This window comes from Echiichthys vipera (genome assembly GCF_963691815.1).
Source record: "Echiichthys vipera genome assembly, chromosome: 4".
In the NCBI taxonomy this organism is placed as follows: Eukaryota; Metazoa; Chordata; class Actinopteri; order Perciformes; family Trachinidae; genus Echiichthys; species Echiichthys vipera.
Genome location: NC_139829.1, coordinates 23,194,536 through 23,211,999, shown reverse-complemented (window position 1 = coordinate 23,211,999; position 17,464 = coordinate 23,194,536).

Sequence of the window (17,464 nt, the reverse complement as noted above, 5' to 3'; positions counted from 1 at the left end):
CCAGCGGCCGAAAATACCCAAAAGCAGACGGAGCGATAAGCAATAATCAATAATTACCGAGGTCCTATAGTCTACACAATCACGGAGCTGGTGTCACATTATGTCTTAATAATGACAGTAATTCAAAATCATGTGAATTTGCTGAGAAATTTGCAAGGGGATTCCGGCTTTTTTGTATCAGGGTTTCTGCAGGCTGACTACCTCTCCAACTCAAAAATGTCTGGATCGCGCTGCCATCTAGCGTACATTGTACAATTACATCCCCATAATAATGCATGCACAAGTCATCAAACATGTTTTTTTTAAACTTACAAGTTGTTTTTAAAAGATAAAATCATCTTAGATTTTGCGTACCGTTTCCTCGTCTTTTTTGACATTTCCAAAAGTACAATCTGTTGACGCTAAGGTTGCATAACGGAGAAAAGGGACATTCAAAGATCAATAATAAATGCAGATTATATCACAACAAAATAATAACAGTCCCAAAAGTGCACTAGAATTTTGATTGCATGTGATTTAGAGGGAACACATAATCTTCAAAAACATGGTAATACACCATTTTGTGTGTGTGCGTGTGTGTGTGTGTGTGTGTGTGTTTGGGGGGGGGGGGGGTGCGCATTCATAATACATCAACTTATTATTTAATACAAGTAAAGTAAGTTTTTGTGCACAGATCTGTAACCACACAAAGATATTAGCAGATATAACAGAGCGTAAATATGCAAGTGCCCCCTTTGAAACGCGCAGGAGGGATGGGTTGTTTTTTAAGTATTCAACAAGAGAGAGCTCTCTCTCCCGTCCCTGTCTCGGACACTCCACTGAAACTCCCCGGCCATATCTCCAGCTCTTTGAAAAGGTGAAACCAATAAGATTAAATCGGACAAAGAATTTTTTTTTCTGTAAGTGTATCATTAAGATTTAACTCCACAGATTGGAAAGGGGCTCCGCGGGAGAAGAGGAGAGGAGAGGAGAGAGTGAGAGGGACAGCGAATGGGAGCAGGGTAGGGGCTCTAATAGAAAGCTGGGAAACGGCGAGAGAAAAAGGAGAAAGTGGACAGCAGGACATTAAAAGAAGAAGCACCAGCGTCGGCGGTTACCAGTAGAGGAGCAGCTTTCTTCCTGGATAAAACCAGCCACCAGATAAGGTGAGTACAAAATTTATTTCTGTTTGACGCATGGCTCGAAATGCAACGCTAAATTCTCTGTCGCCACATGACCGTTAACTTGGAACCACACCCGGGCAGTGTCACAACTTTTGAACTAGTGAACAGTCCCATCTTTTCTTAACATTATCACCGATTATGAGACTCGCCCACTTCATCTGTCTTCACTGATTTGTACATCAGATAGTAGTTATTACAGGCTGGTTGTAGTAAAGCTAGAGAACAGGGAGCTTTTTTTTGGTTGCACGTCCCGTGCACCTCACCTGCAAGGCTATTTGTTGTTTGAACACATAATGAAAAGATCGATAGCAGGCTGTTTGTCTCAGCGATAGTGTCACCCGATGAAAAGGCTGAACAAGGAGACCAGCCGTTGCCCATCTTTTACGTTTTTTTCCCAAGTGCCAGTTTAGCCACAATATGTGTAAAATGCAAATATTATAGATTGGCGCAAAATCTCATGCATCGGTGAGAACACTGTGTATGTGAGGAAAGACTACAGCGAGGAAATGTAAGCTGACATACAATGTGATTCATCAAAGCAGCATTATTGATGTAAAGGGATTGTAATGAAAACTGATATAAAATAAATGATGGCGCAATGTAGGCCAGGTTCACTTATTCCAGGACACACTGCACGTCAATCACGTTTGTAAAATAACCTTCTATAATAACATTTAACTTCTCTCATGGGTGCATAAAGTTCATGCTAATTAATCATTTCACGCGAGCCAAGTAAGATTTATTTTACATTTACAATTCTGTGAGTATTCAATCTTATAATATTTGGCCAATTATAAAAATAAAAAAAGAATTACATAATCACATTATTATTAAACACGTCTTTCAGGTAATGGATGCATTCGCGCATTGGAAGCCGTCTTACTGTAATCTCACGCTTAGCTCTGCAACAGATGATTAGTGATCTTGGAATACTTCAAATCTATCTGACTTTTTTTTTCTATTTTAAACTGCACTGAATAATCCACACATTATAATCCATATATATTATAGATGGCTGATTAAATATTCCCTGTATGATAGTTTTGTCAAAGGACCTTAGTGGTTAAACATTTACAGGGACAGAGAGCACATAACAGTTTTTGCCTAATCTGTGATGATCAATAACTGATGCCTCTTTTACACAGATACAGTAGGACGTTGAGAAACTCACGATGCAGCTTCAGTACAGCTGCAACCAACAGGCAGCACGATGAGTTGGGAAAACACTGAGGTCAGAAGTGCAAGGCCCCCCAATAAAACAGCCCGTGACTATAAGGAGCGTTTTAGAGCATTTAAAGTATTTAAGCGTTTAAAACGACGCAACCGGAAGTAGGGGTTTATAAATGGCCGAGGGTCTGTTTAGTATTGATTGTGTGTAAGCACATCAGGGTTAGAAGCACAGAAAAGCCAAAAAGACATCGCATAGGCTTAGAGGTTGACTCGATTTTCTAGGGGCCCTCTGCTCCCAAAAAAAAAACGCCTCCTGAGAGCACACCAGTGTTGTTTGTGGACGCCACATCCAGCTGATGCTGATTCCTGCGACTTCAAAAAGTCTGTCTGCAACACTGAAACGATTAAACAAACCAAAACGAATACAGTGATGGACACGTCGAGGGTTAAACGTCCCCATGTTGTTTGAACAACAGACACTGATTAATAATCATCTCGCGCATGTATGTGGTAATAAGATGTAGCCCTAAACCTCCAAATTTACTTTACACTTGCTGGACTGTGCATTTGTGTAATGATGAGAAGTTTGTCACGAAAGTTATTTTCATTAATAATGAATTTGAAGGGGAGATTTAGTGAGTAAACACTTAGGCGTGTGTCAATAGTATTACACGGTTTCACCTGTTATTTAGTGGATATGGCAGTTTGTAGATATTATAATGTTTTAGCCATTTTCCGAGCAAATGAGCTCCCTAACATTTTGGGACACTGTTTTACATCCGGCATTGAAGAAAAACCAGACGCTGTACAGAATCTGACAGCATAGATGTCACATAACAATAAATAAAGACAATGCATACATTTAATGCATTGTCTATTTTTCGACGATATATTTTGAGTATAATTTGTTTTTGCAAATGGGCTTCCGGGTTATTTGCCTTCTACATGGAAGCAGCGACATACTGATTTATGCCGAGGAGAGTTTCTTTCTTCTATTTTTTTTAAAATCACGCTCAAATCGTCACATATAAAGTGACATTAGTGCCCTGGACCCGTGTGAAACAGCAGGGATTTTGGATCCTGCTTTTATAAGTTTCTACAAGTAACTTTTCATACCACCTCTCAAGCCTATATGTATAAAATAGCACTTTTGGGAAAAGGTAGCTTTCTGTTGACAAAAAACAAATTAACAATCATATTCATGCAAGTCCTAATTAAAAAAAAAATCTAACTCATTATTATGTTTGAATTGGAGGTTTTGTTGCTTTGAGTGGTTGTGTGTTGAAAGGGGAGGAGGGGGGGGGGCGAGGGGCGTGTGCGTGTGCTTGTGTGTGCGCATGCATGCAGAGGGGGAGCTTCTTTTTGTCCAAATCTGATCCCCAAATTATTCTGGGGGCTCAGATTGGTGTGAAAGGGACGAGAAGGTCACTTGAAATCGCCTTTTATCCGCTGGCTTTTTTTTCCATGGATCAGCAACTTTCAATAGACATAATCTAATCGCTCTTAATGGAAAGGCCATTCGTGAGAAATAGTGGAAATATCGTTGAGCCTATGCTACACAGCCATTTAAGACCGACGCATTTAACAGGCAACAGGAGTTCACAAATATCAAGGCTATTCAACTAAAAGTGTCTCCCCTAAACAAGAAAAGTTTACAAACAACAGGGTAGATATATAACTCCAACTTTATATCACAATTACCCTGTTAATTATGTTATGTGCCATGTTATTTCACCATAATAGTTTGTTTTTCTTAAAGTTAAATGTTTGCCCTCAAATGACTTCACATTACTCCAACTGTAACATTGCTTTACCCCTCGGTGTGAATCATCCTAGTTTGTATGTAAATATTATTGTCTATTTCCTCATTATTTTTAATATGGCCTCGACTCTCCAGATATTTGAGATCCTTCAGTTTTAGAAGTGATGAATGAAAGTCTTTTGCATCCCAGACTATAATTGAGGACAATAACTGCAATGACTTCACCAATTAGGCTTGAGGTTGGAGTTAAGTTAGAGGGACTGTCAGTTATGGGCAATGGCTTTATTGCTCACTAACCATCATTTCTTTAGAGCCCACGTGCTAATTGCTTTGGATGGTCGCAGAGACGGAGATTATAAATCCATTAGCACCCAAACCCTCGTGGTTCCACAGTGCAAACACTGTAATTTTGTTGAACACCAAAAAAAAAAAAAAAAACAACTTTAACTACCAGAAGCTAGATGAAGGGAAACAGATTTTCAGCTGTGTGTGTATTTCTTAGGGGTCCAATGTGAAGGGAAGCCCAGCGCATATCGATCAGCAGCTAAACAGAAACACACACACACACACACACACACACACACACACACACACACACACACACACACACACACGCACGCACACACACGCACACACACACACGCACACACACACACACACACACTCACACACACACACACACACACACACACACGTTAAACAAAGCAGAACAGAGATTTGACTGACAGGGAAAATGTCTCATCAGTGGCCGGTGGTTAGGTTGAAACACGACCTGTTTATACTGTCAACGTAATGCCGTATTGTAATCATAAATCATCAACACAAAAAACTTTTCATTGTGTTTTCTATTTTTATGCAAGTTTAAGGTCAATTATGTATCCTTATTCCCCGAGAGGTGCATGTGGAATATCCAGGGGAGCGACGCAGTCTAAATGAATACAGTGAATTCAAATAATACCTATTTGACTGCGGTTACAGAACGCAATACCAAAAAAAAAACCGGGGACCCAAACGGGGGTGCGTGAAGTCATCTCACCCTTAAAGTAATTTATTTGAGGGAAACCGGAGGGCAAAGGTGGAATTCTTGAGAAATTCAACAAGGATAAGGGAGCTTTAGGAATTCTGCACGCAGATTACCTTTCATGCCATCCTCACATTATCCGACAACACACAGTAGAAATATAGCTCAGCGGCAAGAGCGAGATTACCCTCCGACACAGAAGAGTGCAAAACAATTTTTAAGAAGTATTGCGACTATTATAGGAGCGAACAATGAGAGAGAAAGAGAGAGAGAAAGACAGGAGTTGAGCGGAAAAAGGGGGGGGGGGGGGTCAACACAGTAGAGGAGTGATTCCCTGTGTGCTGTCATGGGAGAGACAAAAAAAGAAAGCTCGCCGTTCATAAAGTGTCCTGTCACTGTCGCGGTGGACGCTGGACTCTGGGTGTTAAAAAAATAGTTTTTAGTTTAGATATTTATGGTGAGTAAATCCACATCAAACACAAACTGAGCAAAGATGAGTGATGATAACAAAGTGGATAAAACAAAGTGGTTATCTTTTGCACACAGACTGTTGTTTACACCGTTGGTGCATTGGAATGATTACTGACACTAGGTCAGAGTTTGGTTTAACTTGTTTTGTTGTTTAACTTTGGGTTGCAACCAAATGAGTGGCATCATATCACTACTGCTTTTTTTCCTTTCCCTATATTCTAACCAAAAAAAAAAAAAAAAAACAAAAAACAAAAAAACAACAACACGCAGCAGGGGCTTAATTAGAAATGTAGTGTAGCTGAACCGTCAGCATGCTGGAGCTGAGATGAGTGAGCACACTGCTGCAGTCTCGTTTACATCAGTACAGAGAAAATCATTTCCCACAAACTTTCAGAGGCAGTTTGAGTGAAACACATATTTATTTATTCACATTTGGCAAACCATGAAAATATTATGTGCCATAAATGAATGAATGCATATAAAAGGCACACAGCTGCAATAAAAGTTTTATTAAAATTAAAACCCTCCTAAACTACAGTTCTGTGAATTATTATTCATTATGCAAAAAAAAAATACAGCAGATTCACCCAAACAGCAATTGTGTGTTTTAACATATCACACATTTTTAACTGAATACACTATAAAAATAAAAATGCCCCTTTCTCTCTAATGCCCCCACATGGACAAAACCCTCTTGACATTTTGTGTATTTTGATTTGAAAGGTGTGTGTCTGGTGTTTGTGTGTAAAAAGACAGTGAAGTGAGGGTGTGAAGGTGGTCTGTGTTTAGTGTCCAGACCTGGCAGATTGTGACCTTATCAATGTGAAACTCTTAAGATAAATTATTCATAGCACCTGTTTGATGTCTCTGGCCAAAGAATGACAAAGGTGTAAGATTTAAGATCCATCTCAAAAGCCATGAATATAAGCCGCTGTGCTACCTGTCCTTTTTTAGGGCAGAAAACGAGGGCTGCATTTAAATGCACAAAAATGAACAATTTGTTTCCCTAATGAGGGGGTGCAGAAGAGAGCGACCAGATCATGTCCATAGGTACAGTAGTAAGTGTATGCTAATCTTTATTTGCACATATTTTCCACCATTTTCAGTGTGTGTAAGGTGTGGCTTCTGTGTTATGTCCTTTGACTCACAGGTGTCAAGTGATCACTACAGTGAGCCGCGCACACTGTCACCGCCGGCTTTATCCTCACTTTAATGTGAAACTCGAAGCAGCGAGTTTGAACGATTCGATGGAGCTAACCTTGCCCTTTTGTAACTGAGTTTGTGTTGTGTTTCTTCACAGGCGGAGAGCGACATGGCAGCAATGCGTTTGAAAACACAGCAGGACGTGTCGGTGTGGTGCAAGGACTGACACTGGGATGAGATGTAATTTATGGCGAGTGCTGTTTGATTACAGGACTGTGATGGTGATACTGCTGCTTAGTATGAGCGTTGGGATCACTTGACATGACAACCCTGCAATGTGGTAAATACGTTAACTGTAAATGAACACACACACCCAGAATAGATTTTAAGAGGCTGCTCTTTATGAATTGTATGGGTAAATTCAGATTTTGTTTTAGTACATTACTGGAGTGTGTGCTTGTCAAGTACTATCCCAAGCTTATTTGCTCAGAAACAAATCCGAGCTTTCTGGAACTCAAATTCTTTCTCAATGATTTGTTTTGGAAAAAGACCGTATTAGGCTTTTTGGGAAACTGGCAGCTGATCTTTTCATATCTAGAGGTCAACATAACACTTGGCATTAATAAAATAAGTAAGACTAGAATGGATATTAATGATATATACAGATGTACTACGCATGAGCTTGAATTATGTGTGAGCATGCTGAAGGAGAGACACTCACAGACACTCTCAAACACGTTTGTGTTCTGATTTGTGTGTGTGTGTGTGTGTGTGTGTGTGTGTGGGTGTGATAGCCGAGTCGGTTTCCCCTCAGATGTTCCCTTTGACCCTTGACCCCACAGTTGGGGTCAAGCCCTGACAAATGAGATGGTCGAGTTCTGGCCAGAACTGCAAACATTCCACAACAATCTTCTGTCCTCCTCCTCCCCTCTCCTCATATCCGTCATTCTTCACCCCTTCCCTCCTCTCAGTATGTCTCCTCCTTGACTTGGAGAGAGTCAGAGAAAGTTCTCCTTACACACAAACACGTTTTATTGAATTTGCTGTGGGAATCTTAAAGCACACACCCTTCAAATTAAGAATTACAGCATCCGTTAAATTTAATATCCCAGACATCTGGCTTGTTTACAAAAGGAGAGAAAACAAAAAGGTTATGATCTTAGAAGAGAAGCTGTGTTGAAGATTTGGATATTACAACCCTGCACTTTGAAAGCACACTGTGTGTGTGTGTTTGGAAAGCTTGTCAGTGATGTCAAGGATGAGAAATGTTGCAGTGTGGTTTTTTACACACGCTGCTGGCTCCAGCATTTCCGGCAACATTTCTCACTCTGCCTCCCTCACACCATCCGCTCTGCTGCAATATCCCCACATTTTTTCCATCCTTCCACTCCTTCCCTTCCCTCCCTCCCTCCCTCCCTCCCTCCCTATTCAGCTTCTTTCTGACCACTCTTGCTCCATTTACCCTTCCTCTCTGCTGCACCACCCTGCACAATTTTAGCCTCACCCTTCTCTCTCTCCTCCCAGCACCCCCCCTCTTCTTTTTTTCCCTCTATCCACTATTTTCTCAGATTTTCTAAAATGCTGTCCCACAGAATGCTACCACCTGTGTCTTTAGGGGGAAAAGGGGGGTTACTGCTATTCCTTTTCGGGAAGCTGGTTAAGGTAAGTAGCACCCCTATTACAATGACATGGCAAATAATAGTTACGCCTGATGTGTTTCTGCATTAACTTTTTTTTTTCATGGAATGACCCCGGCTTCCTAAGCATCACCACCCTCCATCAGAGCTCCGGCTACAAGTCACTGCTGTAAAAACACACACAGTCACAATCAATGAACGTCAGTAGAGCAACCACAGTGCCATGGAGGAGCCTGGAGACCAACAAAGCCGGCTGATACAGTAACACTGAGTGGATCACGCTCTTGAACTTGCTTTCATTATGATGTAATATTACTTAAAGACAATGCAACACAGCTATGATCATAATAAAAACACATCAATGTCGATATGGGTATGCGTATGTGTTTTTTTCTCTTCACTCCCGGTTGAATTGTGATATCATTTGATGTCGGCTGTTATGTGATTCATTGGAGGGTACAGCTGCTTCACATGGATCTTGGCCTGGACAGGACTGTTTCCTCACAGGGCAGCTGATCACATGACTCAATCACACGGATAGATCTGAGCTCTAATTGGCCGTGCACTGGCGCATCACCGTAGCGAATCTGGGTGCATGAATATGGCTCTCTGCTTTGAATAGTAAAATGGTGGGTTGTGTATTGTCTTCCAAGAGGGCAGTGAGTTCTGTGTACGTCTGTGGGTGGGGACTCCTTAACCAAGGGTTGTTTCTATGATGATGACAATACAAAATAATATATTATGAGGACAATGCACACAGATCTGGTATATAACTGAAACAATGCAATGCCATATAGTGAAGTTGTGCAGATGAAATATAAATATATATATATATATATATATATATATATATATATATATATATATATTTAAAATGGCCCTGCATGGCCCGCGTTTCTCCCTCTATTCTTTCACATTCAAGTTATGTCCACGCATTAATGACCAGTTGGGTGCCTGTATGTCCAGTGATAAATAAATAATAAAGCTTCCCTATCACTCTCATCACCATCAGCCATCATTTTGTCGGGGTTAAAGCAGACAGAAAGCGTCAGGCAACAGGGAAATGTGTATATGTGTGTAATCATGGCCATGTTCACGGTGTGGTTCAGCTGATTGTGTTTATGTCCCTTTCCTCCTCCTCTTGCTCTGTATGTCCACAGGCAGCTCAAAGATGTAAAGGAAGGGCTCAGAGCCACTTGATTCCCTGCCACCACCCACCGTTGCCCCAGTGTTACCGGAGCGTGGATGTCTACTTGTGTCCCCCCAGAGCCTCAGTACCCCCCCACCCCCACCCCACCCCTCCGCAGTCGACGCGCACCCACCAACCCAGCCACCCCCCTACCCCCACCCCGAGCACCATTCCCTCCACCTCCCTGCCTCGCTCCCTGATTCAGTGTGTAAAAGCGCCCCCTGAATGATGGATTACTGTGTCACCGCAGCCTGCGAAGGATTAATTTGTTTCATTGATTTCTCTTTAGGCAGAATGCCAGCGTCTGCCGCTTCCCACCTTTTCCCCAAGACTCGCAGCTGTAATAGACGGTAATGGCCTAAGACAAATCAACCCGTTTCTTGTAAAAATAGCACCAAATAACCCTTCCCACCCTCTAGCCTGCACTCTACTCACGAGCAAATCGGGGAGTGGTATCAGCTAGTGTTTGATTCATCCTCCATCTCTATCACTCTATCTGGCTATTCTTCCATACCACCTTATCCTGTGCTGAGACAGAGGAAACCATCCAGTCACTCTAACAAAGCCATAAGTCTGCCGCACTTACAGCACCCTCTCAGGCCCTACAATGGATGGGTAATGACAGCGCTGTCTGGAGGGGGCTGTGGGAGTTGGGCCATTCTCTCCAGTAATGGAAGCAGTTACTGCCATTCCCTATACACCTGCAGGAACAGCTAACTGTTAGCCACTGTGATCTATGACAAGGCCTTACCACACTACTCTAGGGTTGAAGGGTTGTACTGACATCAGTGAATTAGGGTATGTCTGCACAACACATCTTTTCTGGTGCATGAAGTTATTGTAGTGTATGTTAAGAGCTATAGAAAAGCATTGGAGTTATTTATAAACAAATCTGTACCAATGAATCAGTGTTGGTACAGGTCTCAGTACTGAAGACTGACAATCCAGCATTCCTGACATTCACTGATTTAACACTGACATAAGATGCTGCCACATCTTTACTACCCTGTCACTGCTGTGAATGATGGGAAACCCAAACTGCCTGTAACATTAAGCACACCACTACAGGCCGACTGTCCTCGAACGCTTTCCAATCCCACAGAGATTTACGAGCAGAACCAGATCCATTAATCCATTGTTGATTTGCTGTGGCTGCCCTGCAGGTTTTTTGGGATCAGATATCATACAGTGCTGCAACTCACCCCAATGTGCAGCAGGGTAGACCCTGACCAGTGCGAGAAAAAAAAATGCTGCAACAAGCACTGGGAAATTAAAAACAAGTCAGTGGTTTGTCATTAAATCCATGGCACATTCGTAATTCCTGCCACCAGTCTTATCACACACAACCTGAAAGATATATGAACTTTTGACAGAAAAAAACTGTCACTTACATTAAAAATGACGACATGAACCAGAGTGACACTCCATAGAGGGCTCTGTTCGAGTGAGTTAGAGCTGGTACACAATGTGATAATGACCCGGGCTGCAGGGAAATCTCATCAGCAACCTGCAATCAATTTAACAGTGTTTGCAAAGCCAAGGGCTGAGGTTTGTGCTTAGGGACAGAGCAGTGGTCACCTGGTGTTCCACTAGATCCCTGGGCTGAGCTGGAGGAGCTGAGGATTAGATAATCTTGCCATGATACTGTCTTTTTCTCTATTTCTATCCTTTTTTTCTCCGTCATTGTCACCCTTTCTCTACCCCTGCATTCTCATACCTTACATCCTCCCTCCCTCTCTGTCTCTCTCTGGCCTGCTGAAGTGCTACTCAGGGCACATCTATCCTCAGGGGTCCTTACATTCTAAAGTGCCTCCAAAAAAGGTTAGTTGGCAGGTAATTGTCCAGCTGTGGTTGGGCTTATTTTAGCTGTGGGTGCTTCAGTGCAAGCTACACTTCCTTTGATGAAGAGACATACATTATGTTGATTAAAGGTGAGTAAAGATGATACAAGAACAGGATTTACCATTTTGAAGTGTATTTGAGTGTTTTTTGTAGTTTGAAAATCTAAACTTTATGTGGATATGACAAAGTATTATTCATTTCTACATTTATTTTTACATATTTTGTCCGTAATTTCAAAATGCCCTTTCTATGCATTACTGGATAGGTCACATTATAACAAACTCAATATGTGTTTTGCCTAGTGATCTTACACATGCATAGTGGAAAAGGCAATGCTGACTTCATGGTGTTAAAATCCAAATGACTAGGGCTTCAGCCACTCTAAATCTATACTTCTATTAGCCATATTATCATATATATATATATATATATATATATCCTTGTCAATAGGAAGCTTTAGGGGGGTTAGAGTTTGCATTACCCCAGTCAAAGGTCATGACTGACCAATAAAATATTTCCAGAGCACCATCAATAACTCCGACATGCAGACTATTACAGTATGGGATTGTGGGTAGGGGGAGGAAGACTGCTGTGCTTGGTTCGAGCAGAATGGATGAACAAGAGGCCAAAAGGTTACTGGACAGACTTCGGCCCCCTGCCCCTGCAGCCTCTCATATGTGCATTTGATAGCGACAGAGGCAATTATAAAGGTATACTTCAGACAGGTCAAATGGGAGAGGGCAAAGTGCAGAACCTTTAAAGCACTGGCTGGAGTCAAAGGTTAGGATGGACATAGCCCATCATAGCGAGCGGCTGGGAAAGGGGTAATGCAATCAAAGCTATAAAGACACTGATGAGATGGAACAGAAAACAATCATATCTTCTCTTCATTTATGTGATATTTAAATACACAGAGAAAATTACACAAATTATGGCATGAAATGCTGTTAGGCTTGACTACAGTAAATACTGATTTGGTGCGTTTATGTGTGTATAAGCTGTTTGTTGTCTGATGAACCATCAGGCTTCATGGCTATTAAATATGAATAGCTCAAGGTCAGGGAAGGTCATGGTATGCATTTACCGCTAGTGACCAATGGCAAATGTAAAGGTCAGAGTGGAATTGCCTGAGATGGAACAATACGATAGTTGCTCATCCACATTTATGCATCCCATTGGCAGTGATTTATGGAGGGAGATAAGCGTACGGATGGGAAGAAAACACTCTCTTTCTCCTATCCCGTCAGACTCGGTAAATACACTACTCACTCATATCAATCACCATGTCATAGTGAATCGCCACTGTATGCTTCCTGCTCAGATTAAAAACTGCCTTTGTCTTGCTCTGACTTCTCCCCCCAGCTCTGGGGAACACACTAGCAGCATTGTTGCTATTTCACAAGCTCTATATTAGCATTTCAAACAGCTGTGATAAAAAAGTAGTGAGTATGCTCAAAGTCAGCTGTATGCTATAGATAGATTCCATACAATATCAATCATACATACAGAAAAAAAAGGTCTTCAATCGATTGCAAGAAAACGGACAAGAATGGTATTCTGTTCTGTTATGTGACAAAATGTTTTTATTTATATTATGATCCCCCACTTCTATTTATCTCTAGGCCTTGTAGAGACAGCTGTGCTATATTATTCTCCTTAAATGGCTTTCCATGCATTTGGTTTGCATAAGAAATAATACATAAAAAGAATAGAACCCTCTAAGCTGTTACTTTACAAAGAGTTCAGGTTGGGGTAGGTTCCATGCTTATAATACATCACTTCTGAACAATATCAATTCCCTCTTCCCTTTCCTCTACAGGACAACATTCTTGTGCTGCAGCCAGATGGGCATTTTGCAGGAGAAGCCGTTCTGGGGGGGTCCTCTTGACTGGGCCAGCAATCAACTCTATATCCCGGCTTTTAGATTTTTGTAGGCCTCTTAAACATGGACATGCTCCCCATGTCTCCTTGGCTCCTTAAATGTGAAAACCAGCCTGTCACTGGTGCACCACAGCCTTTGCAAACTACCCCCAAGTGGTTCAGAATCCAGCCAGAGAAAAGTCCAAAAAGAAAGCATGCTTTTGAACTGCTGGCCAAGGCGGAAACATGGTCTAGTAAGCTGCTTTTTAACCTGAACCATAAAGACCAATTCTCCTTTCCTCAAATAGTAATAAATTTGCTCTTTTCCTTTATTACACATACCATGTTTTTCCATGGTAAGATCAAAGGGTGATAATGCGTGACACCATAGGTACCCGTGTATATTACCTGACGCTTTCTGTTTAGTTCTCCATTAGTCTGTATTTCAGCTTCCATGCAACTCCAATATGACAAAAAACCCTTTAACACCAGAAGAACTGCGGTAGCCAAAGTATAGAATGTTTCTCCTCTGGAAATCAAATCAACTTCATTGTGTCGACTTTGGAGGTCAGCTTTGAGGATCAGATGCTTACCTTTTTAATACCAGCGATGACATTTCCCTACACACCAGCGGTTCCACCATCTATCCTTCCCTCCCTCCCTGTGAGAACAACTGTTCTAAAGGCCGTTTATATATACCGGACAAGTTCTGTATGATCTGTCACATTCATCTCTTGTTCTCATTCACCACGGGGCATTTGAACCACATCGAAATCTATTACCGCCATGCAGATTCAGACCCTGCTGACAATACAAATCATGATAAGATGGAGCAGTGACTCCATAAACACCCTCGCTTATATATCACACCATATGAGCTGGGCTGGATAGCAGATCCCACTTGTCTTCTCTATGTGATCGTATATTTATATGGATGGACTAAAGATACGAATATCATTACATCTCTGTCTCTCTTTAACCTGTATCTGTTACTACCCCCATTCAAACAATAGATATAAAGAGTTGTGTGTGTATATGAGTGTGTGTTTATCTGCAGGAGCATCCATCACTCAGTAGTAGGAGTTCCAAATCAGATGCTTGTGAGGAGAGATTTATGCTGTAATGCATCAAATCAACAGACCTTTACAGTAAAATATGATTTTATCAATAGGGCTGATCAATAGTGCATGCAAGACACTGTGTAATTATTACAGAGGTCCGTATCAATAAAACTGTCACGCATGACCTCCTGCCAAACGCTATGGAGCTGGGAGTCCCAGACAGTCGAAGAAAGGTTTGTGTCGTGGCCCTGAGATGTTTGATTACCTGTACATAAGGTCATATCTATGATGTACCATAACTCATCAGGACATCTTAGATGCGAGTCAGGCTAGGAAAGTTTTAAAAGTAGCTAAAAACTACCGCCTAGCAACACATTTAAACCTATGCGTATATGGTGCATTTTACCGACCAATTAATATGAATAGATCTGTTAAAAAAACGTCAATGGTGGTGAGTTGTGTTTTCCCGTACCTCTGCAGACGTTAGAGATTATAAATGATAGAGGCGCAGATGACTGTCTTTACTGGAGTGAGGATCATTTGTCCTGAAGCAAGGCAATCCAAGAGTGCAAGAAAGACTGTCAAAAAGAGCTTTGTATTACACTATTACACTGTAGTGAGAGCACTCTGCATTAAAACACACACACACACACACACACACACACACACACACACACACACACACACACACACACTACACCAGAGAGAGAGAGAGAGCGTGAGGCAGGGACCAATGAGGCAGTTTATATCGGGATTTTGTTTCACAGCCACGGCCTCCTGGGAAACAGGGGTCTGCCAATAACACTTAAGAGACAGAGCAGGAAAAGTAAGTGCTTTTATTACAGCTCATCACTCATGTAATTTCTGGCAGCATTTGTGATTACAGATCAAGTGATTGACTAACTACACATTCGGCAGCTGAGTTATGAACCGGGTGCCTACTATTCCAGCCCCGGCAGATTCTCTGTGTCAGCTGTAACTCATCCTCTCCCAGGGTGCTAAATCAAGGAGCACACTGCGGCCGGAAGAGTTAAATAATAACTTGAGTTTTATTGTAAATCTGTCAGAAATTAAACCTGCACGGACGTCGTCTTGGCCCTGATGTTGTACTGCATGGGTGAAGAGTCTGGAAGGAGGGGATCAATAGAGGCCCAGATGGAGATATTGATGGTTGACAAGGGAGTTGGGTGTGTATGCGTGCATGTGTTTGTGTACGGGTGTGTGCATGTGTGTCTAAGGGGTGGGATTGAATCACCCCGGGGTTAGGTGGAGAGCACGGCTCAGGGTGTTTAATCGACAGGTCTCACCTTGAATCGATTGGCAGCAGTCTCGCAGGGCAAAGACGTGATACACACAACCAGCACTTACTCACACACACCAAAACAAACCATAGGGAATGTAGGGAGACGATGGGGTGGGATGAGGGCGGATGACTCGATGCCATCAGTATTGCATGGCTGTATGTAGTGTTGGGTTTGGTAATCACAAAAGCAAATCTCAAAGACTCAATTCAAAAGCACTTTTGTTTTTTTTAACTCATCGTTCTCCTTGAGCAGCATTTCAATATATTTTAAAATACATTTGCTTAGGTCCACAAATTCAACATTAGTCACTTTGTTAACCTTTAAACACTGGGACAGAGGTAATACATAGCTTTGATATCCTTATGTATTATTTGTCCAAGTGAAATGACAACAACCGTGGTAAAATCAAACAGGAGTAACAGCTTATCCATTTAATATTTTATCATGACTTACCCGAAACTCACTGAAAGCTTTATACTGTGATTCGTTATGTGTTTAAAGTGCAATATCAATATCCCTAAGGAATCATTTGATTGTCATTTGGCTATAAAGTGGCAGTGTTGTGCATGAACTTGCTAAAAAGAAAGAGTTGAATACTGAACTAAACGTACTAAATTGCAACTATTGAACAGGAATGTGAGTGTTGTTTACTGTTGCCACAGTGAATGACACTCACTGTGTTTTGCGGCAACCAAGGATTTATGGTATGTTTCCCCATCGATAAGCATTTCCACCTACCTAATACTGGACCAAACCTTATCCCTAATCCGAACTCCGGAGGGAGGTGCTATGAAAGACCTAATTTTAACAGGAAGGAAAGACTATTTTGACAGAGAACAGACTTCGAAACACCACCTGTTATGAAAAAAAACAAGGCCGAACCAGCCACAAAGGCAACAAATTTGAAACGACACATTGAGATAAAGCATCTGACATCTATTTAAAAAAAGAAAACAAACACACAAATAAACAAAAAAACGGAAGCAATGATTGTGAACTTGGTTAAAAATTCTAATGATCAACCATGAACATGAACTAGTTCATTTGTGGGAACTGTACTTTGAGCAAGCTTTTGTGTCGCTTGAACTTACACACTGTAAAAATTATGTCAAACCCAACACAACCAACATTGTACACAGTGCCAAGTTATTGACAAAAGGTCCTTTCTGTTAAATGTAGCCTACTATAGATAATGAAAAAAAGACCACATGCAATACTTGTGATGAAATCCTGACAAGAGGAATTCCCATGTGGTTGTGGTCCACACTTTGGCAAAGAAGTAGTTTGCATACAGCACAAGGAGAAAATCTCTATAAGAAACATATTAAAAAATAAATAAACAGAGCAAAGACAGAGAGCAAGAAACTAAAAGGAATCTCTGTTTCCTGTTATAATCCTACTCTACTTTAAGAAACGTCTTAATATAGCATTGTATCTGCAACAACTCAACTTCCTCACACATTTAAAAGAGCTATAGTAGCATGCACATGTGACTCATACTGCAGAGGCAGCCATTAAAACACTACACTGTGAAATGTTTTTCAAGAGGCCAAGATCTGTGAGGGCGTTTTGTCTTTAATAAACAACATACTGCAAGTATTAAAATGAATGCAGCTCAGTATTATATCAGCAAAAAAAACCCTCAACCCTCTCAAGTTCTGTTGAAATGTGCCAATTCAAGGACTCAGCAGCTCCTACATGTGGCTTTGACTGTAAGTCTAATGCTTTCAGATGAGGTCAAGGTTCATGAGTGTCGTTGACTGAGATGAGTTTGTAAGAGGAGTATATTTGCCAAATCACAGTGTTGGGTAAAGTGGAGGCCATTAATGCTGATCTGGAGT